Genomic DNA, 22471 nt, shown 5'->3' on the forward strand with positions numbered 1-22471 from the left:
AGGCTGCAGACATTGCTTCTGCCAGCACCAGCTCTGCAGGGTCCTTTCACACTGGTGCGGTGGAGCAGTTTTACTGCACCCCGGCGCGATGCGGCGGAAGTGACGTTTCGCCACATCCCTGACACGAGGGAAATCCTACATTACCATGAGGCTCTGCGCTGAACCGGAACTCATGTAAATCTAAGGAGATGCGTGCTTATTAAAATGCTCGCCGCAAGTTTTACCTGTTGCGCATGCGCGGAAGCATATTTTAGCAATACGCTTCCATGTACGTGACCACAGGAAGTGAGTGTCACTTCCTGCTTGGCTGCCTGTTTTGGCGGTGCGGTGCAGCCCAGGGCCACTCCACATAGCCAGTCCGTAGTGTGAAATTGGCCTTAGGCAACAGAAAGTCAAGTACCGCCCCTGCGAAAAACACATGCAATTCATCTTTAAAGGACATCCGAGGTAAAAATAAGCCGATGAGAAAAACAAATGACTTTTTCCATATCCAACAGTTTCATTTTATATCTAAATATAGTTATTTTAAAAAAGTTTTTACTGTTTTAATTGTCTCTGCTCCATAACACCTTCATTGACGTATGCCAGAGCTCAAATCTATGAACTATTAACCCTTTTTATCTCTTTCCTGCTCCCAGAAGCCATTTACTGACAAGAAAGTATTTTGTGGCTGTAATTACTCATCAGTGAGGGTTATGCTATAGTCTGACCCAGTCTGACCCGGATAAAAACTGTCACTTGCATACCTGATGTTTAACTCTTTCAGGCAGAGAAAGAAAAAAAGGAACACAGCATAGTTATTTGTGTGCTTGGCACTGTACATACACATGTCTATCTCATCCTGTCACATGCCACCACGGTTGTCCTTTAAAGCACTGTCTACAGACGCGGAGCTAGGGGGGTCAGGGTAGGACAAGTGCCCCCGGGCGCTAGGTCTCCAAGGGCGCCCCCAGCTCAGCTGCAGTGTTTTTTTTTTTATTTATTCATTTATTTTATCGATACGCTGCTACGCAGCGCTCACCGCCGGGCCAGATCTCCCCATCCCCACTCAGCGAGTGACGTCACACGGCATGATCGCCGCACCGCCGCGCAGCGTCCATATAGAAGTGGAATGCTGCGCAGAGCGGCAAGTCAGCAGAAGAGGCGCCGCCAGCCAGCCCAGCCCGCCGGCCCCTGAGCCCCAGCTCAGCCCCATCCCTCTAGAGGCTAAACTAAACAGGCAGACAGCGTGGAGGTGCCGTGCGTGGAGCCCCAGGTCAGGTGAAGCTGAGCCCAGGACCAAAGTGCGCGGTGGGGGCCTAAACAGTTATGGTGGTCAGGTCAGGTGGTGGAATATGTTACTGAGGGAGGGTGGGTGAGACTAGGGGGGGGGGGGCGGTGGGGGCCTAAACAGTTATGGTGGTCAGGTGGCCCTGACAATATATACTGGGCACATATTATACCCCTGGCTACATATACTGGGCACATATACCCCTGACTACATATACTGGGGACATATATACCCCTGGCTACATATACTGGGCACATTATCCCCTGGCTACATATACTGGGGACATATACCCCTGGCTACATATACTGGGCACATATACCTCTGGCTACATGTACTGGGGACATATAACCCTGGCTACATATACTGGGGACATATACCCCTGGCTACATATACTGGGCACATATACACCTGGCTACATATACTGGGCACATATACACCTGGCTACATATACCGGGCACATATACCCCTGACTACATATACTGGGCACATATACCCCTGACTACATATACTGGGCACATATACCTCTGGCTACATATACTGGGGACATATACCCCTGGCTACATATACTGGGCACATATACCCCTGGCTACATATACTGGGCACATATACCTCTGGCTACATATACTGGGAACATATACCCCTGGCTACCTGTTCTAAGGACATCTCTACCCCTGGCTACCTGTTCTGGGGACAGCTATACCGCTGGCCACCTATTCTGGGGACATCTATACTGCTGGCCACCAATTCTGGGGACACCTATAGACCTGGGGCTACCTATTTTTGGGGAACCACTGCTGTAAGATTGAGTGTATTTTGGGGAACTGCTGCCAGGTAAAAGGTATCTACCATATTAAGGGGGCATCTGCCTATTTATGTGAAATGCTGTCTATTTATGTGCCTCATGACTGCTGAATTTGTCTTGTTGGGGGCCTCATGGTTACTGAATTTGTCTTGTTGGGGGCCTCATGATTTCTTGGGGGCCTCAAGATCGCTGAATTTGTCTTGTTGGGGGCCTCATGATTGCTAAATTTGTCTTGTTGGGGGCCTCATGATTGCTCAATTTGTCTTGGAACATGCTGGAAGGTACATACTGAGGGAGGGTGGGTGAGCATGAGCCTGCTATCTTCCTGTACATTTGGCTCCACTCATAACCACGCCCACATTTAATATGTGGACACGCCCCTTTTGGGCACCCTTCACCTTAGGGGGCGCATTAATAGTCTTTGTTCCCGGGTGCTGAAAGCCCTAGCTACGCCTCTGACTGTCTACTATAAAAAAAAGCATCAAAATACAGATAAAACTCACTTAGCGCATGGCAGAACGCTTGCGGGGAATTGCCGGCGGTTCCCACACACACAAGTGTGATCCCGCCCTCAAGTTCAACACATGTAGTTTGATTGATTATCCGATTAAATCAATTCAAGATCGAGCAGACAAGGTGGTAAAATCAATCACTACAACCCGATTGATATTCCATCGCACAGCGATCAATCGCTCACCACGCAGAGCCAGTAAGGGCCAGATTATGGCCACCATTATAACACAAGGCATGCAGCAGCAGCAGCAGTGTGAGCACAGAAGCTGATCCCAGAAGCAGAGAGGCAGCAGCAGGAGTACTGAAGAGAGCAGACAAAATCTAAAGCAAAGGCAGGCTGAGGGTTCCCCAGTAGGCTGCGCTGTGATTAGAGAGGGCTGGGAATAGCAGTGAGTGAGGCTGGAGGAATATAGTCAGTGAATTCAGCTTCCCAGTCTACAGGCAGCCTCAGCACAGAACTGGCTGTGTGTTCTCTGCGTGTGAGAGAGCTGAGGAAGCATGCTTGTGTAACAAGCAGCCTTCCACCCATCCACATGGATATGGATATGGATTAGGATTGCACGCCTGAAGCCAGCCAGGGTAGGTGCCTTGTCCTTGTGTCACTGTCCTCCTGTCTCTTTTGTGTGTATTCCAGCAGCACATGGGAAGTTTTTTTGCAGCACCTTGCTCTGAAACTTTCAGCCTGTGTGATCTAAGGGCAAGCTGATGCACAGCCTATTCAGAATATAGGCATTGCACTGTTATAGACAGGTGCTACCCTAGCCAGCTGCTGTTGCCCCTAGCAACTAATCAGCATCCTCTGGTCCTCATTCAGTGGCACCTGGAGATCTGGTTGCTAAGGGTTACTCTGCTACCTCCATTTTTTTATTCTATTTTTATGTGTATATATATATATATATATATATATATATATGTGTGTGTGTATATGTATAATTTTTTTTTTTTTATACTTCCTCTGCCTTCAGTCATTCCATACCTCATAGATAGGCATGTGCATCTTGGTGATTACTCATGCATGCGATTGCAAGGATGCAAAGCACCGTGCTGCTGCACCCTCCCCTCCTTGTGATTTAATAGTATGCAGCACACAGACCGTATTGTCATGTTTAAGGGCTTCCTATAGGCATGCATAATGCATAGAGATCTAGCAGCAGCAGGCGGTTACATGGGTTCACACATTAAGCCAGCCTTGACAGCTGAAGTGGGAACGATGGGGAAAAAAAATAGAAAAGAAAAAAACATTCCTGTGTTGATTCATTAATGGGAAATCTGCCTGTGTTGTGGAATCTCTTGGCGATGGGAAAGGGTTAAGTCCCATTACAACGCTCGCCGTGGTAATGATGTCTCTGTAGCTTGCCGGGTATATATTCCTTTGCCTCCAGCGTTCGCTGTCCGGTAGGGAAAATACATTTTTTTTCGTCGCTGCAAAGTCAGCTCACCAGACCCTTGCGATGGAAGTTTCTCCGGTCTGGTGGGTGACTGATTGCTGCCGTTCGCTTTTATCGCGCGTGGTGGACTGTTTTATTAAGGGACGGTGAGAATTTTTTCGTAGCAAACTCTTTTTTGACTTTGCTTCGCGTCCGTCAGGCTCATTTGCATTCTGAGTGCTGACTTCATTAGGTGCACTCAAGGCCAGGGGCGTGTGCATTGCGCTGAGACTTAATTTAATTCGCCGCGTTGTGCATGTAGCGGTGACAGTTGAATGGGATTCAGCGGGATTGGAATTGACTTTGGAATCTTGCCCCAGCGGTGACAATGCCATGCAAGGTATTGTGTCATGTGCTGGCTTTACTTTTGGCCCAGCGACTGGCTGAAATGTGGCGTTTTCAAGAGTACCTGTTGGTCAGCCGATGTTCTGGAGAATTTTTAATATTTAGAGAATTAAGTTTGGGTGATATTTAGGATTGAGCGGGGATCATAATTCTACATAGTGCCAGCATTTTATCCACTGTTTCAACCACTCAGGGACTGCATCTGGCCTCTATATAATGGCCCAATTACATTCTAAGGGAAATGCTTGACTAAGTAGCCCAATAGAAATGATTTGAGGGATGTGTGAGGAAACTGGAGTTCCTGGAGGAAACCTACGCAAATATGGGAAAAACATACAAAGTTCTCTCAGATGTGTACGTATATACACGTCGCTGGTGAGTTGGGCGCCGGGAAAGCCAAATGACGGCTCTACCTGCTGCCGTAAAACTCCCCGACGGTGTTCAATACTATTCCCCCTCCAAGTTTTAGCAAACGCTGGAGCCCCAAATTATCTTACATGCCCCGCACAGTATTACATTGCTGCTATGGGGCGCCTGGTTTGGCACCTGGCGGTGAGCACCGTGCACCAAAACCACCTGCTTTGTCTCAGATTGTCCTGCCCTAGCAAGAGTGTATATCGGGCAGTGTCTAGAGAAGTAACCCACATAGTCTAGATTTCATTTAACTGTCCAAGAGTAAGGGGTAACTCCGGTTAGCGTTTTCATCGTGGTCGAAACCCTGTAGCCTTCCCTGGTCTCTTCTTTGATTCAGGTTTCTTGCATTCCATAACTGAACAAGTCAGAGAGATAGTCCTCAGGCTGAATCTTTGATTGTGTATGTTTTCTGTGAGTGTGAAATCGACTCTTCGTTTATTTACATACCTTAATTGCGTCCTATCGCTTAAAGTGGACCTGAACTATTGCACAGGACAGAAGGAAAACCTAGAAAAATGCACCCTGTATGTATTTAGAGAGTTTAGGCTGTCTAATTCCCCCTCATCTGTGACTAATCATAAATCTAATTTGATCTCTCAGCTGTGTCAGCTGGCTGCCTCTGCAGAGCAGCTAATTTGTAAACACAGGATGTTAACCCTATGTCTGCTTCCATGAAAGTAGACACACAGCAGATGTATTGCAGGATTTGTATCAACTGTAACAAATAAATGTTTTTCTTTAAAGAGACTCAGAGCTCTTAAATAGATTTTATACATACCTGGGGCTTCCTCCAGCCCCATCCATTCCGATCGCTCCCACACCGCTGTCCTCCGCTGCCCGCAGCTTCGGGAACCGGATTCGCGGCCAGCTTCGCAGGAGAAGTGCGCTCTTTGCGTATCTCTCCAGCAGCTGGTGGAGAGATATGTAGAGGGCACACTTCTCTTGCACCAGACTGACTCCGACTGCGGGCAGCCGGAAAACAACTGCGTGGGAGCAATCGGAATGGATGGGGCTGGAGGATGCCCCAGGTGTGTAAGTCTTTTTTAATTTCAAGAGAACCTGTATAAAAAAAAAAGTTCCCCTGAGGGGTACTAACCTCGGGAGGGGGAAGCCTCAGGGCCCCAATGAGGCTTCCCCCTCCCCTGTAGTTGCAGGCAGTCCAGCGCTGGCTCCCCCGAAGAGTCCTGAAATCCTCCCTCGACAAGCCTGACAAGCGCTGATAAGTGCTGATTTATTTATCTTTCCTGGCTCCAGAGGGGGCGCTGTTGCGGCTTTCCGCACGGTGATAGGCAAAAATAGCCGATCTCAGTCGGGTCCGCTCTACTGCGCACGAGACTTGTGCCTGCGCAGTAGAGAGGCCCAACAGCGATCAGCTATTACCGCCTATCTCCGAGCGGAGAACCAATACTGCGCCTGCACTAGAGCCGGGAAGGTAAGTATTTACATCCCCGCTGTTCCGGGAGCTTTATCGCCGCCGCCGTGGGACCGAGGAGGACGGGGGAAGCCTCAATAGGATCCGGAGGCTTCCCTCACCCGAGGTGAGTACCCCCCAGGGGAGGGTTTTCTCAATACAGGTTTTCTTTAAGGCAGCAAACTTTGCATAGCATTTTAGTAAGAGGGCTTTTTGGTCCGTGGTAGCACTTTACACACTACTGGGAGTTTTGGTTCACCATGAGCTTGCTGGGTAGTGTGTAATGCTGGTACACTTTAAGGCCAGAAACCCACTAGGGCCTGGTGCACACCAAAACCCGCTAGCAGAACCGCAAAATGCTAGCAGATTTTGAAACGCATTTTCTTCTTTTTCTGTAGCGTTTCAGCTAGCATTTTGCGGTTTTGTGTAGTGGTTTTGGTGTAGTAGATTTCATGTATTGTTACAGTAAAGCTGTTACTGAACAGCTTCTGTAACAAAAAAGCCGGCAAAACCGCTCTGAACAGGCGTTTTTCAGAGCGGTTTGCGTTTTTCCTATACTTAATATTGAGGCAGAAACGCCTCCGCAATCCAAAAAATGCCTCACCCCGGGAGTATGTGTTTCTGCAAAACGCCTCCCGCTCTGGTGTGCACTAGCCCATTGAAATACATTACCCAACCGTATCCGCAGCCGCAAGCGGATCGCAAACCGCAGCCGAAACGCTCTGGTGTGCACTAGGCCTAGGAGCGCTTTTCTGAGCGCTTTTTGATTTGAAAACTCTTGCTAATGTATTGCTATAGGGTGTGATCCCATTGGAGCGATGTGATTTTTTTGAAAACTCCCCCATAGCATTGCATTAGTGAGAGTTTTTTCAAATCACTAGCGCTTAAAAAGCTCTCCTAGTGGGTTTCTAGCCTCAGGGCCCATTCACACTTAAAACCGTAGAATGCCGGCGATTACCGCCGGCGGTTTGCGGGAGTAATTTTCCCGCGATTATCGCGGAAAAATCACTGGACACTGCGGCGGTTTTGGAGTGATCGCGATTAGCGTGCTATGCACGCTAATCACCATCGCAAATCGTGGAGCGCTCGTCGCCGGCAAACCGCTGCACGCAGCGAGGTTGCGGTTATCGCCAACCGCGGCAGTAAGAACACTGCCACTCGCTACATTGTGTAGCGGTTCTTGCAGAACCGCTAGCGGTTTGCCGTGAGCGGGAATCGTGCGATTCCTGCTCAGGTGTGAACGGGCCCTAAAGGTTATTATGATGTTGCTTATCCTTTAGAGCAGAGAGGAAGTCCTGAGTTCAGGTCCGCTTTAGCAAGGCCAAATAGGTGGATAGGGGAATTCAGAAGCACTGTATTATACTGTCTGGTGGGCGGCTGCTGCCCGCTCACACACACCACCAGATGTCCACAGATCAGTCTGCAGGTCCACGGGAGCAGGTGACAGGTGAGGACACCATTGCAATCAGCAGACAAGCGATCATGATTTTGGGGCTTAAAATTTTGCGATTTTTGCCGCAATTTGCAATTGTCATTCCTGCTCAATAGAGACGATGAGAATCTCATTGCAATCGCCCCCACAAAGCTGCATGCAGCACGTTTATGATTTGTGCAATCGCGATTTGTGTGAGAATGATCCCATAGGGATACATCTGCACAGCGCTTTGCTGATCTCAGGCCATCAGCAAAGCGCTGAAAAGCACCCCAGTGTGAGCCAGTCCTGAGTTATATGAAGGCAGGGATTGGCTGGTTATCTGTTAGTAACTAAATGGACATCACTATAAGTAGTTGCTAGCTGTTACTAATGGGCTAATTAGGTTTGTAATTGCTTTGGACTCGTTCTCTGTTAATCCTCCAGACGCTTCTGGAATCCTAAAGGCTCATACACACATCAGACTATAGTCTTTGGAAAATGAAAATCACAGACCAATTTTACCCCCTTCCATGTAGTATGAGAGCCATACCTACACAGTCTATTCTATTGAGCTGAACTCCCCATCAGACAGAAATCTTTGCAAGATGCTGCACACAAAGATGCTGTACACATGAAACAGATCAGTATCTGCAAAAGATCCGTTCCTGCAAAATGCATTCAAAGTCTGATATCTGCAGATCCTCATACACACCTTGTTTAACGGACCTTCATCTGCAGATCTGAAAATCCATCCTGGTGGATCTGATCTGTAGATGAATGTCTGTTAAACAAGGTGTGTATGAGGATCTGCAGATATCATAGACTATGAATGCATTTTGCAGGAACGGATCTTTTGCAGATACTGATCTGTTTCATGTGTACAGCATCTTTGTGTGCAGCATCTTGCAAAGATTTCTATCTGATGGGGAGTTCAGCTCAATAGAAAAGACTGTGTAGGTATGGCTCTCATACTACATGGAAGGGGGTAAAATTGGTCTGTGATTTTCATTTTCCAAAGACTAGGGTCTGATGTGTGCAGGGGCGGACTTACCATTCGGGCACTCGGGCACAGACCGAGGGCCCGTGATCGGGAGGGCACGCCAGAGAATCCTGAGCAGGAGGGGAGGCAGCCAGTGAAAGAGGGCGATAGGCAGTGGTGGAGAAGGGGGGGGGGAAATCTCCCCCCCCTTCCCTCACCTTGGGGCCCCCCTTCCTGCTCTCCCCTCTAGAATGTGTGTCGCACAGCGGCTGACAGCGGTCGGGGACTTACTGCTGTTACAGCCACTGGAGGAGGTGCTGATCTGTGTTTCCGCTAGTCTGGTCTTGAGTAGACCAGACTAGCGGCACACAGATCAGCACTCCCTCCGGGGGCTGTAACGGCGGTAAGTCCCCGCCCGCTGTCAGCCGCTGTGCGACACACATTCTGGAGGGGAGAGCAGGAAGGGGGGCCCCAAGGTGAGGGAAGGGGGGGGGAGATCCCCCCCCCCCCCCTTCTCCACCACTGCCTATCGCCCTCCTTCACTGGCTGCCTCCCCTCCTGGGGACACCTATAGACCTAGCTACATATACTGGGGCACTTATAGACCTAGCTACATATACTGAGGGCACCTATAGACCTGGCTATACTGGGGACACCGCTACACCTGGCTGCATATACTGGGGACACCGATAGACCTGGCTATACTGGGAACACCTATACAGCTGGATACATACTGTATACTGATGACACCTATAGACCTGGCTACATATATAATGGGGACACCTATCCACCTGGCTACATATTCTAGGGACCCCTATAGACCTGGCTATACTGGGGACACCCATACACCTGGCTACATATACTGGGAACACCTAAAGACCTGGCTATCTATATTGGAGACACCTATAGACCTTGCTAATTGTACTGGGGACACCTATTGGCCTGGCTACCTATTCTGGAGACACCCGTAGACCTGGCTACCTATTCTGGGGACACCCATAGACCTAGCTACCTATTCTGGGGACACCTATAGTCCTGGCTACCTATTCTGGGGACACCTATAGACCTGGCTACTTATACTGGGGACACCTATGGACCTGGATACCTGCACTGGGAAAACCTATAGACCTGGTTACTTCCACTGAGGATACTTTTTGACCTGGTTACCTATACTGGGGGCACCTATTTTGGGGGAACTGCTGGCAGATTAACTATTTTTGGGGAACTGCTGCTGTCAGATTAAGTGTATTTTGGGAAACAGCTGTCAGATACAGGGCTCTATTCATAAAAAAGTTGTTGCGAGAAAACTCCTGGAGGGAAAATACCGCAGCGGTATTTCACACTTCTGGGTGGTCATTCAAAGAAATCTTGAAAGCGCGGAGATCTCCCGCTGAAGGCTGGCGGTAAGCTGGCGGAAGGCATGCGGAAACAGTTCAGCCCGCAGAGTTTCTCCGTGCACTGCTCTCTCTGGGAGGTCTGTCCCATTCACTTGTATGTAATCCGCAAAATCAGAGGAAGCGGTATTTCCCGTCCACATACCGCTTCCTCTAATCTTTATGAATGGCCATTTTGTTACTTTTTTCTAGATAAATCTAGAAAAACACTGGAGAAGGCGGAAATTTCTCGCTCTGCTGGGGGATTGTAGATTTTCATGCGGGAACAGCTTTTATGAATGCCGACTTTGCTAAATGGACGGGAAAATCCGCTGTTTTGAGCGCAAAACTTGCGGTAAGGTTTTATGAATAGAGCCCTATGTGTATTTTTGGGGAACCGCTGCCAGATTGTGTATAATGGGGGAACCGCTGCTTCCAGATTATGTGTATTTTGGGGGAACCACTGCTGCCAGATTACATGTATTTTTGGTGATCTGCTGCCAGATCACGCATATTTTGGGGAGCCGCTGCCAAATTATGTGTATTTGAGGGAACCGCTGCTGCCAGATAACGTCTATTTTGGGGGAACGACTGCCATATTATCTGTATTTTGGAGGAACCTCTGCCAAGTTGCATGGATTTTTGGTGAAATGCTGTCAGATTACATGTATTTTGGGGGGAAACACTATGGCAGAGTTCAGACTTCCCCGGCAGACCTTTTACACCACTGCTAAGGTCATGTATATTTTGCCCTACCCATGACCACGCCCACATTCTGTTGCGTGACCACACCCATTTTTCGGCGCGGTGCAGGGGTTTTTATCAGTATAAAATATCACAATATAAATTATTTACTGTTGTCAGTAAATGATTATATTTTAGTCTGTAAAAATATAACGTGAAAGGTGGGAAACACTGGTATGGGGGCCCCATTATCTCCTATTGCCCCGGGGCCCCATGAGTTGTCAGTCCGCCCCTGGATGTGTGTATGCACCCTTAGACCCAGTGCACACCAAAACCGCTAGCAGATCCGCAATACGCTAGCGGTTTTGGGAGCGGATTTCAGAGCGATTCTAGGTAGGTTTAGAGAGGTTTTCTAAACATACCTAGCAGTTTTGGGTGCGTTTTTGTGTAGCAGATTACACATATTGTTACAGTAAAGCTGTTACTGAACAGCTACTGTAACAAAAATGCCTGCAAACCGCTCTGAACTAGCGTTTTTCAGAGCGGTTTGCGTTTTTCCTATACTTTACATTGAGGACGAAACGCTTCCGAAATCCGCAAACGCGCAGCAGGAGGAGCGTTTGCGGCTTGGCAAAAAACTCAAACTGCCGGTGTGCACCATCCCATTGCAATACATTAGCCAAGCGTTTTTCCAGGCGGATGCGGCCGGCGGATCGCTCCAAAAACCGCTCGGTGTGCACTAGGCCTGAGATAGTATTTAGTAAAGTAGAGACCTAGGCTGTACACGATTGTATAATGTTCTTGTTAAAGGGGAAGTACACCATCACAGCTCATGGATTTGGTTTGCTTCACTCTGTGGAGTGCCATTGGCCTTGTTGTGCTATTCCAATAACATATTTTGGCAATGGTAAGATTTGAATTTCTGTATTTATCCTGGCAATTGTATCTTTGTCCCCCCAAAGTGGTTCCTATCTCTGTATTCACACTGTAGTCATGTTTTCTGTAGCCAAGATTGTTATAACATTATTCTTTTGCATATTGCCAGCTTTTTATCATTGTTTATTAAGGAAAACTGTACCATCCTTAGCAACTAGTCAGTATCTCCAAATGACTCACTCAGCGCAGAACAGACTAGGAGAGCAAGCAAGACCTGAGAGGTGCTGATGCAAAAGTTCTCTGACAGGCTGCAATAGATAAGGCAGATTATTCCAATCTATTACTGCTGTGCAGAAGTGACAGGGGACAGACACTGTGACATCTAGCCCAGGGCACTAAACCGGCCAAGAAGACTTAGAGTGGACCTGAACTCTTGCACAGGACAGAAGGAAAACATAGAGAAATGCACCCTGTATGTATATAGAGAGTTTAGCCTGTCTAATCCCCCCCTCACCTGTGACTAATCACAGCTGTAATTTGATCTCTCAGCTTTGTCAGCTGTCTGCTTCGGCAGAGCGGCTGATTTGTAAACACAGGATGTTAACCCTATGTCCGCTTCCATGAAAGCAGGAAGTAGAAAAACTGCAGATGTATTGCAGGATTTGTATCAGCTGTACCGAAGACATGTTTTTCTTTAAGGCCTCTTTCCCACCAAGACGTTGCGTTTTAGGGGACGTTAAAGTCGCATAACGTACCCCTAACGCAACGCGTGGTGGTGTTGAAGTTGGACGTCAGATTGAGCCGCGTTATGAGGTCCGGATCTTTTTAAGGATTCGGATCATTCGAATCAGATCATTGAAAAGATTCGGATCTTTTAACCGAATCATTTGAATCATTTTACTAGGGAAGCAGACTGGGTGAAATGACTAGCAGGACAGGACTTTCCCTGCACTGTACATTCTGTATGTTCCTGTTTCTTCCAGACAGACATCCACTGTGAACCGAATCTTTCATTGTGGTGATCCGGATGATTCGACTCACAAAAAAGATCCGGATCAAATGAACGATTCGTTCATGATCCGGACAACACTACAGTCCCACCAAAGTCACCACAGTGCAGTGAATATTAATTAGCCGTGTGGCTGGCTGGAGGAGGGGAGACCTCCTCCTCCAACATTACTGAGCATGTGCAAGCAGTCTAACGCTGCTTATTCGAGTATAACGTACAGCATGCAGCACTTTGTTTCAACGTGCTGCGTTACTATGTAACGCAACGTGTGCACTGTGAACAGCACATTGATTTTACAGTGCTGTGAGTTAGGCTGCGTTACTGGCTTCTGTAACGTGGGACTTTAACGTCCCACTGTGAAAGCAGCCTAAAGGTTATTATGCTGTTGTTTACTTTTTAGAGCAGAGAGGAAGTTCAATCGGAAACATCAACTTCAATTTTGCAAGGTCTCTTCAATATGATGAAGTGTTACCCTGCCAGGTGTGGATCGGTCAATCAATATATGATACAACAGGGCAACAAGTGCTCAACTTCCAACTGAGGAGTGGCTTAGCAATGGAACGCGTAGCTACTAGCTTTGGAGTGACGTTACATGTGTGGTGACGTCACCGGACGCAGTCATGAATCGCAAGTGTTTTTTCAAATGCAAGGCCTTCCCTGCGGTTAAATCTTACAGCTGAGCGCATGCGCTGTCATCCTACCCAAGCTAAACTTAACTGCCTAGCGGGAGTTTATAGGCTTTGAGGCCGGTTTCACACTGCTAACTAGTGATGGGCGAACATCCAGATGTTCGGGTTCGGGGGGGTTCGGCCGAACATGCCCCCGATATTCGGCATGTTCGGGCCGAACCCCGAACCCAACCCGAACATGTCCCTTTGGGGCCCCAGCATAAAGGGAGAGCATGCCCCGAGCGCGGGGGGGGGGGGGGGTCGGAAATGTTCCCCACCCCTCCCCGCTAAGCTCTCCCTTCTGCTGGACCCTATAAAATTAAATAGAAGTCCCCCAAAGTACCTGTAGCAGGCTGGCAGGAAGAGGACAGGAAGCGGGCAGCCGGCGATCACAGGCGCTAGTACCATCTGGTACTTCCGCCCTCTCTCTGACGCACTTCCTGTTTACATTTGTAAGTCGCGTCAAGAGAACAGAAGTACCGCAATGACGCGTACGAGGGTACGCATCATGATGGGGCTATGGCTAAAAGTATCAGAGGCAGAGAATCAGCAGGACAGCCAGGCCACTAGTATTGCGTAAAAGGAAATAAATATGGCCGCCTCCAGATCTTCTTGCATCAGGTTCCCTTTAACATATACACAGCAGGCCACAAACTTAAAGATGATTTTTAATGACATTCATTTACAAAGTGACGAGTAATGCAGTGATGTGTGTCATAGCAATTTATTTTAATGGAAATGAAATCCCCCACAAAAGAGGGATCGTTAATGACATATAGGAGATCGTAATAATATTTCAGGATAGGTTAATTATGCTGGTTTCAGAGTCAGAAATGTTTCTTATAGCTATATATTGCTGCGTATTGGTATGTACCCCTTCCATAATACCAGTAAGCAGCAGCACAGAAGCGTAGTGTTTTGGCAATCTTGCCTTGCAGCGCTGGGTCCCCGGTTCCAATCCCAGCCAGGTCAACATCTGCAAGGAGTTTGTATGTTTTCCCCATGTATGTGTGGGTTTCCTCCGGTTTCCTCTCACATCCCAAAAACATACAGATAAGTTAATTGGCTTCCTCCTAACTTGGCCTTAGATTATGATGCATACACTATGCCTCGAGCTTCCGCGCTATCAGCAGCATGTTGCCTGCCCTACGAGAGACTCAGCCACACACGACCACTGCTACACCGTACTGAAAGATGCATTCAAAGCTGTTTCGGGGGCTGCGCTGGGCTCCTCTGACCACTGCCTCCTTCATCTCATCCCCACCTACAAGAGGCGTCTGGAGTCAGCAAAACCGGCCCTCAGGTCCTCCAAGGTCTGGTCTAGCGAGGCCAAGCTCCAACTTCAAGCCTGCTTCGACTGTACGGACTGGCAGGCTCTGGAGGCACCCAACCTGGATGAGTGGGTGGAGAACGTTACATCGTACATCAGCTTTTGTGAGGACTCCTGTGTTACAACCAAAACCTATAAAGTCTTTCCGAACAACAAGCTGTGGTTCTCAAACAAGCTGCGGCAACTTTGGAAGCGCAAGGAAGCTGCGCATAAATTAGGCAACCTTGAGGAATACAGGAGGGTGAGGAACGACCTCAATCGGGAATTGAGGGTTGCCAAACGTGAGTTCGCGGAGAGGATGGAACAAAACCTCTGCTCAAAAAACTCACGAGCCGTATGGAAAGGCCTTAAAGCTGCCACCAATTACAAGCCTCCCCCCCCCATCACACTCCACCTAGCATTGAACTTGCTGAAGAACTCAGTAAATTGTACTGCAGGTTCGAGTGCCAGGACTCGCCGGCAGGGGATCTGTCACCGCCCACCTCACCTCTGGCACATGCGGACCTCACCTTGAGTCTAAGCCAACCCCCCATGGCTGTGAATGAATCCGACGTCATACATCATCTGTCAACTATGAACTCCCGGACGGAGTGTCCCCTGCCTGCCTGAAGTCCTGTTCTAGGCAACTTGCCCCTATTCTCACCACCATTTTCAACAAGTCGTACAGATGGGCAAGGTTCCTGCCTGCTATAAGAGGTCCACCATCATTCCAGTCCCCAAAAAGCAGGGCGTCACTGACCTCAATAACTTCAGGCCTGTTGCACTAACTTCCGTTATCATGAAGACACTCGAAAGGGTTGTCCTGTCCTTTCTGAAGTCCTCCACCACGCCCCTCCTAGACCCATTCCAATTTGCGTACAGGGAAAACAGGTCCACCGATGACGCCATCAATATCTGCCTGGAGCTCATCAGCAACCACCTGGACAGGCCAGACTCGTATGCCAGAGTCCTCCTCCTGGACTTCAGTTCGGCATTTAACACCATCTGTCCACGCAGACTTCAGGAGGGTCTAGCTACACTCTGTGTCCATTCCAGCCTACGCCTTTGGATCACGGACTTCCTATCCAACAGGTCACAATCTGTCAAGCTGGGTGACATTTCCTCCCAACCACGGACCATGAACATGGGGGCTCCACAAGGCTGTGTCCTGTCTCCAATGCTGTTCTCCCTCTACACCAACAACTGCAGATCTACAGCGGACTCTGTCAAGGTTATCAAATTTGCAGATGACACCACTATCGTTGGCCTTATCACCAAAGAAGACTAGAGTGCCTATCGTCAGCAGGTAGACAGTATCTGCCACTGGTGCAGGGAGAACAGGTTTGTCCTTAACGCAGCTAAAACTGTGGAGATGATAATCGACTTCAGGAAGCAGGCCCCTTCTCCATCACCAATCCACATTGACGGAACTGAAGTGGCGATAGTTCCCTGCGTCCGCCTCCTGGGTACCACCATCTCAAACGACCTGAGGTGGAAGGCTAACACCAGCCTAGTTATAACCTAGAGAGTTACTTTCTCACCCTGACACTATCTTAAAATACACTGGATTTCCGCTTAAAATGTATCAGGAGTGGCAAAGGCCCAGAAAATGTATCAGGAGTGGCAAAGGCCCAGAAAAGACTCTTCTTTCTCCGTCAGCTGAAAGTTTGGCATGCCCCATCATGTCCTCACAAAATTCTACTCTGCCACCACAGAATCTATCCTCTGCTCTTCCATCCTGGTCTGGCACGCTGGTTCCTCCGCCAGCGACAGACAAAAACTCCAGAGGGTCATTAGATCAGCAGAGAAAATCATCGGGAAACCCCTCCCTCCGCTTGATCTACTCTACACCTCGAGACTACACAAGAGGGTGCTGAAGATAGCCATGGACCCCTCACATCCTGGCCACTGCTACTTCAGTCGCCTGCGGTCAGGGCGAAGATTCCGGGTCATCCCCACCAGGACCACGAGGCACAGGAACTCTTTTTTTTTTTTTTTCCCCCCCTCAGCAGTCAATCTCCTGAACTCCACCCACGTCTCACCTCCACCCCATCCTTCTTAGACTCACAGACGCGCTTGGAACTTAGGGGCCGAGCCGAGCCCTCATAGCCTGCCTCCACTATCTGTTGTATCTTGTCAAATGCTTATCATGTATGTCTCTTGTTTAGTGCACTATTATTCATGTCCTTGTAGATGTTGAGCTCTGTAATGTGCCAAACCCAATTCCAGGCGTGATCCTGTCATGCTTGGCGAAATAAATAATTCTGATTCTGATACATAGACATGTGACTATTGTAGGGATTAGATTGTGAGCTTCTCTAAGGGACAGTCAATCTACTCTGTACAGCGCTGCGTAATATGTCAGCGCTATATAAATACTAAATAATAATATTGTTTTGCCTAGGCTATGATGTCACACAGCTGTCTCCCCCTGAGCACTCTGGGAGATTAAACGGCTTTCCTGCTCACTTTACAATAAGAGAAAATGTTTTTCCTGCAGTGATTCACCTTGCCAGTAGTAAAGATGCCAGCACTCCTGATACATTTTAAGCGGAAATCCAGTGTATTTTAAGATAGTGTCAGGGTGAGAAAGTAACTCTCTAGGTTATAACTAATTACAATAGCTGCAATTTTATTTACTTACTTGCTCTGCCCACTGTATGCCATATAAGGCAAAGGGCCCGCCCCCTTACAGAAAAACCCCAAGTCGTTTTGTTTATGGAGGCTGGGTTATCTGCTTCACAGCCCAGCCTCCAGCTCTGTAGCCCGCCCCCAGCTCTGTGGCCGCAGCGTATTCACACTACATTTCATTTTTCCTCAAAGCATGAGTTGCAAACACTTGCTGTACACAGGCTCTTCACATACCTCCTGACGGCTACCACGAGTCAGGCTCGGGGTTACTGCTCCTTTCCCTTTAGACATGATGATTATGGTCGCCTTGTCGACTGAGACTCAAAAGAGCTTGAGTTGCAGCCACTAGGGCAAGCTCAGTAGGCAGCAGCAGTGTTATGGATTCTAGCCCAAGGACTCCTTACTGAAAAGGTGCTGGCTTACTGAACAGGTTGCCTGTGTCAGAGGCAGAGCCCTTAACCAGTACACTATACAGCCGCTATCCATCTGCTTAGATAAGTACCCATTTGGGCCACTTTTTTCACTACAGGTACACTTTAAGTCTCATGCTTCGATTAAAAGGAAGAGTTGAGCCCTACAAATAATCCCTGCCATGCTCCAGTTGGCTTTACAACGCTGCTGCTGACAGATTTGCTTTCATTGAGAGCTGGGAGGGGAGGGAGCCCCAACTTAGTTTTCCCCCTCATTAATTTATACCAAGATTGTCCCAGATTCTTGTTGGCGGTTGTCGTAGTCGTGATCTGTAAACAGAGCCGTCCTCATCCATCCTCGTCGCCGTGACGTCCCGCTGCAGCCGCCTGCGAGCGATCTCTCGCCGGGGAGGAGAAGCTGCATGCCGTGGAATGTCACGAAGACGAAACCCTCGGCGGGAATCCGTTACGTCTTCCCGTGATAATGCGTTCTTTTTCTCTTTCCCTCCCTGATTTTCAAACCGAGTCTTTTGTGCCCGCTAATCGTTTTCCAGGAGGCTGCCAAGAAAAACAACTTCCCTCGCTCTTTTCTCAGGCAGTTTCTACGGTGACGGGTGTAATGCAGTGAACAGAATGTGAAAAGTGATCTTGTAGAGAGTGACTGTCTCACTGGGGACCGCCAGGGAGTCGGCAGCCCGAGCCTCGGTTACCAGAGCACTCGCATTGTTATTGTTCAGTATCTTCATCTCTGCACAGGGCAGGCCACTGTCCTCTTGTGTATATTCAGTACCCCTAAAATATTATTATCATGAATGTACTGATAAGGAACATCGGTGGCGCTGTGCAAAGGGGGATTATAGAGACTATAGTTATTATTATTTATTGTATTTATAAAGCACCAATATATCACACAGCGCTGGACAATAAATGCATACAATGATATAAGGATGACAGCCGTAGCGTAGCTAAGGAGCTGTGGACCCTGATGCAAGTTTTACATTGGGGCCCCCTAAGCACTCTATACATAACAATTGATACGAAGCATGAAAACCTGCCAATGGCAACTACAGTGTCAGAGGTGCAAGAAGGGGATGGGGAACAGTTTGTTAATGAATACCAATATTCAAAGTATCTAGTGGTTATTATGAGCACAGGACCAATAGAGAGCTAATACTGCAGTTGAGGGAAGGCCCCTCTTGCCCAAGGGCCCCGATGCGGTTGCAACCTCTGCGCCCCCTAATGCTATGCGCCTGGATGACAGACGTAACAAGGTTATACGACATAGGACAAAGCTATACAATGCAAACTGGGTACAAAATACATGATCATGTGATTATGTGTTGGTTAGGTATGCACAGTAAATTAGGAAGGCCCAGTAATACAAGTATGATGGTCATAGGAAAGGAGCACACAATCAGAAATCACTAGGAATGGGAGGACTCTGCCAAAGGCTTAGAATCTAAGGGGGGGGGGGGGGGGGGGAGAAACACTAGGTAGGGCTGTAGAATAAATATTCAGTACAGAGTTACTGTGTGGTAGGGGTTGGGTAGGCCATCTTAAAGAGGTGGGTTTTGTGGGCTTGCATGAATGTCTTGAAGGAGGGAGAATAGTTGCCAAACAATGATGGGGTACAAATAATACACATAATAAAGCACAATTGGACCGCTCCGTGTATGTATGGTAATGCACATAGAGGTGCAAGGGATATGGAGGCTGCCATATTTATTTCCTTGTAAACAATGCCACATGCCTGGCAGCCCTGTTGATCTTCTGGCATAAGAAGTGTCTTAGTTAAAAACCCTGGAACAAGTATATAGGTATATAGCTGAGTACCTGATCTTCTGCATGCTTGTTTAGGGTTTATGACTAAAAGTATTAGAGGCACAGGATCAGGACTGCCAGGTAACTGGTATTGTTTAAAAGGCAATAAATATGGCAGCCTCCATTTCCCTCTCACCTCGGGTTCCCTTTAACTGCTTGCCGACCGCGTCATGCCGATGGGCGGGACCGCGGCAGCAGCCCCAGGACCGTCTAACGCCGATCGGCGTAAGGCCCTTGGGGCTGGCAGTGCAGGAGATCGGGCGCAGGCTGCACGCGCATCTCCTGTTGATAGGCGATTGCCACTCTGGAGACTGTTAGACGGCGAAACCGCCGGCGAATTACCTTGTACAGCGTTGCAATTTACAGCAGCGCTGTACTGGGGACAGCCGTGTGACATGGCTGTCCCCCTGGGACACTAGAGACCGATCGGCTCTCATAGGCAGAAGCCTATGACAGCTGATCGCCAGGATTGGCTGGCGGGGGGAGGGAGGAGTTTGATAAAAATAAATAGTAAAAAAAAACAAAAAAAAAACACTAGGGGGGGGGGGGGGGGGGGGTGAACAGACCCCACCAACAGAGAGCTCTGTTGGTGGGGAGAAAAAGGGGGGGATCACTTGTGTGCTGTGCTGCTTGGCCTTAAAGCTGCAGTGGCCTATTTTGTGAAAATTGGCCTGGTCTTTAGGGAGGTTTAAGCCTGTAGTCCTTTAGAGGTTAAAGTGAACCTGAGGTGAAAATAAGCTGATATAAAAAAATATATTTATCCTCCTACTCCTAAAAATGACTTTTTTAAGTATTCCAGGGTTTTCTGTTATATTTAGACACTTCCAAAGTAGGCAGCCTAATAAGTGTCCCAGAGTTAGAAAAAGGTCAATAGTTCATGTATTTTATCTCATGCCACTCTTAGAAGTTGTATTTTGCCAGAAAAAAAACTTTTATGGCTGTAATTTTCTTATCAGTGATGATTACTATATTCCTGACAAGGTACCAACAAGACAGAAGCTGTCACTTCCATGCCTAGAAATTAACTCTTTCAGGCTGCAAAATAAAACAGCCTGGTTATTATGTTTAGTACTGTACATACACATGTTTATCTCATCATGTCATATATCGCCTAGGGTGCACTTTAACACTTTAAAATGTAAGCTTAAATGAGAAGGGAGGTTTGCTCTTGGGTGATTTTAGTTTTCAATATTTTTTTATTGGAATTTCAAATTTTTAACAAATATGCCATTGACATATCATGTATCTTGGGTGCTTTTAAAGGGAATCCAAGGTGAAAGGAATTTGGAGGCTGCATATTTATTTTCATTTAAACAATACCAGTTACCTGGCAGTCCTCCTGATCCTGTGTCTCTAATAATTTTAGCCATAAACCCTGAACAAGCATGCAGTCGATCAGGTGCTCAAAATCAGGTTTTACTGGGTTAGCCGTATGCTTGTTCCAGGGTTTTGAATCAGACACTACTTATGCTAGAAGATCGACAGGACTGCCAGGCCACTGGCATTGCTTGCAAGAAAATAAATATGGCAGCCTCCATATCGCTCTCACCTCAGGTTCCTTTTAAAGGTGCAAGCCGTCTGCCCGATGCAGTGGGGCCAAGTTCCATCTAGAAGCCCTTGTTGACAGACTTCTGGGGGAGGGAGCTTCATCCCAGCACCGGAATGGCGAGGAGGAGATGGACGGGGATGCCCCTCTACTTAGGTAAGTAGCCATTCTGGCCACTTTTTTCACTACAGGTACACTTTGAGCCTATAACTGATGTGTAATGCTTTGTTTGTCCTCATTTACCATTCTCCATTCACAATCTTCCCTTTACAAACCGTAAGAGCCCTTCTATCCATTTCAGCTTTTGTTAGCGCCGAGGCCATTGCTGCCTGTGTAACAATGAGCTCCACAACAGTCCTGTGAATGTGATTTGTAGATTCCTGCGGCAAACTCTTCAATCTCGCGCCCATCTGTAAGGAATAACGTCATCGTTGTTCAGCATCTATTCCTGCTGTGATTTCCTGGGACACATCATTATCCTTGTTTATCAAAGAATCGAGACAACTGAAAGAGTTTCCTCGTTCTTATCTATTCTCTCTGCATACTTATAAATATTATTCAGATATACTTGTCTTTGCAACACTTAGATGTTTGTCATTTTAAAGGGGGATTGTAAGCCATAAAATCAAATTCATATTACCCACTACTCTGTGTTTTATTATGCAGTCTACATCCTGACCCTGTATTGCAAGCATTCCTATATAATCATAAATGTTTCTGCTAGCAGTATGGCTTGACAAAGGACGTCAAGTTCGAAACAGCGGGCTGTCGCCATTGCTACATTTTTGATTACTGACTGAATGTCATTTTAATGACGTTTGAATAAAGAGCTTTTTTACTACATTCGGTGGTGCCAGCTTCGTGGAATTTTTGTTACTGGGTCACTAGGTACTGTGACCATGAGCTAAGGCACACAGAGGTCTTCTTGCATGGGTGCTTCTCCATTTTTGTAAATGTTTCTGCTGTAATAATTCTTATCTCAGGCCTGGAACCCACTAAAAAACGCTATCGCTAATCGCAATCACTAGCGTTTTGTATGAGCGGTTTGTAATTAATTTGCCAGGGGTTGTGTAACAATTAGCGTTTTTTAATTCTGATTGTTCCTTTCAATTAATTTTCATTTTGTTACAGTGTGCAGTAATCTAATAACGCATGAAGAATTGGTCTGTGTAGGTTTTGATGAGCGATTATGCCAGCTTTTATATACTTTGCAGAAATGCGAACGCTAATTGCTAACGCTCAAAAATTCTGCATGTCCTGAGTTTTTTGCGATTTGGTAATCGCCATTGCTCCAGTGGACTTTGGCCCATCCATTAACATTAGCTGAGCGTTTAGGGAAAATGCTAGTTTTTAGGTTTGAACCGCTTCCTAAATGCTCAGAAAATCTCTCTAGTGGTTTCCAGCCCTCAGTTAGCCTGGCTCTATTTGGTACATTGTTTGGGAGAGGGAAGCTTATCTCCCCTCCCACATTTCTGCTCATCACTGATTGGCTCAGGGCAGTCCAGTGTGAAGCTGCTGAAATGCGATCTATGCTGAGCTCACATGTTTACAAAACGAGCTAGATATGAC

At 47.5% G+C, this 22471-nt stretch overlaps 1 protein-coding gene across 1 annotated transcript in view; it reads left to right on the forward strand.

Moving 5' to 3' along the window:
* The first annotated feature begins 3074 nt into the window (after nt 1-3074).
* Nucleotides 3075-22471, forward strand: part of FAT3 (FAT atypical cadherin 3) — an 863405-nt gene continuing 844008 nt past the window's right edge. The window contains exon 1 of the mRNA XM_068266799.1: nt 3075-3164. The gene's annotated coding sequence lies outside the window, so the exon portion shown is untranslated. The remainder of the gene's footprint in view (nt 3165-22471) is intronic.

This window comes from Hyperolius riggenbachi, chromosome 2 (genome assembly GCF_040937935.1).
Source record: "Hyperolius riggenbachi isolate aHypRig1 chromosome 2, aHypRig1.pri, whole genome shotgun sequence".
Taxonomy (NCBI): Eukaryota; Metazoa; Chordata; class Amphibia; order Anura; family Hyperoliidae; genus Hyperolius; species Hyperolius riggenbachi.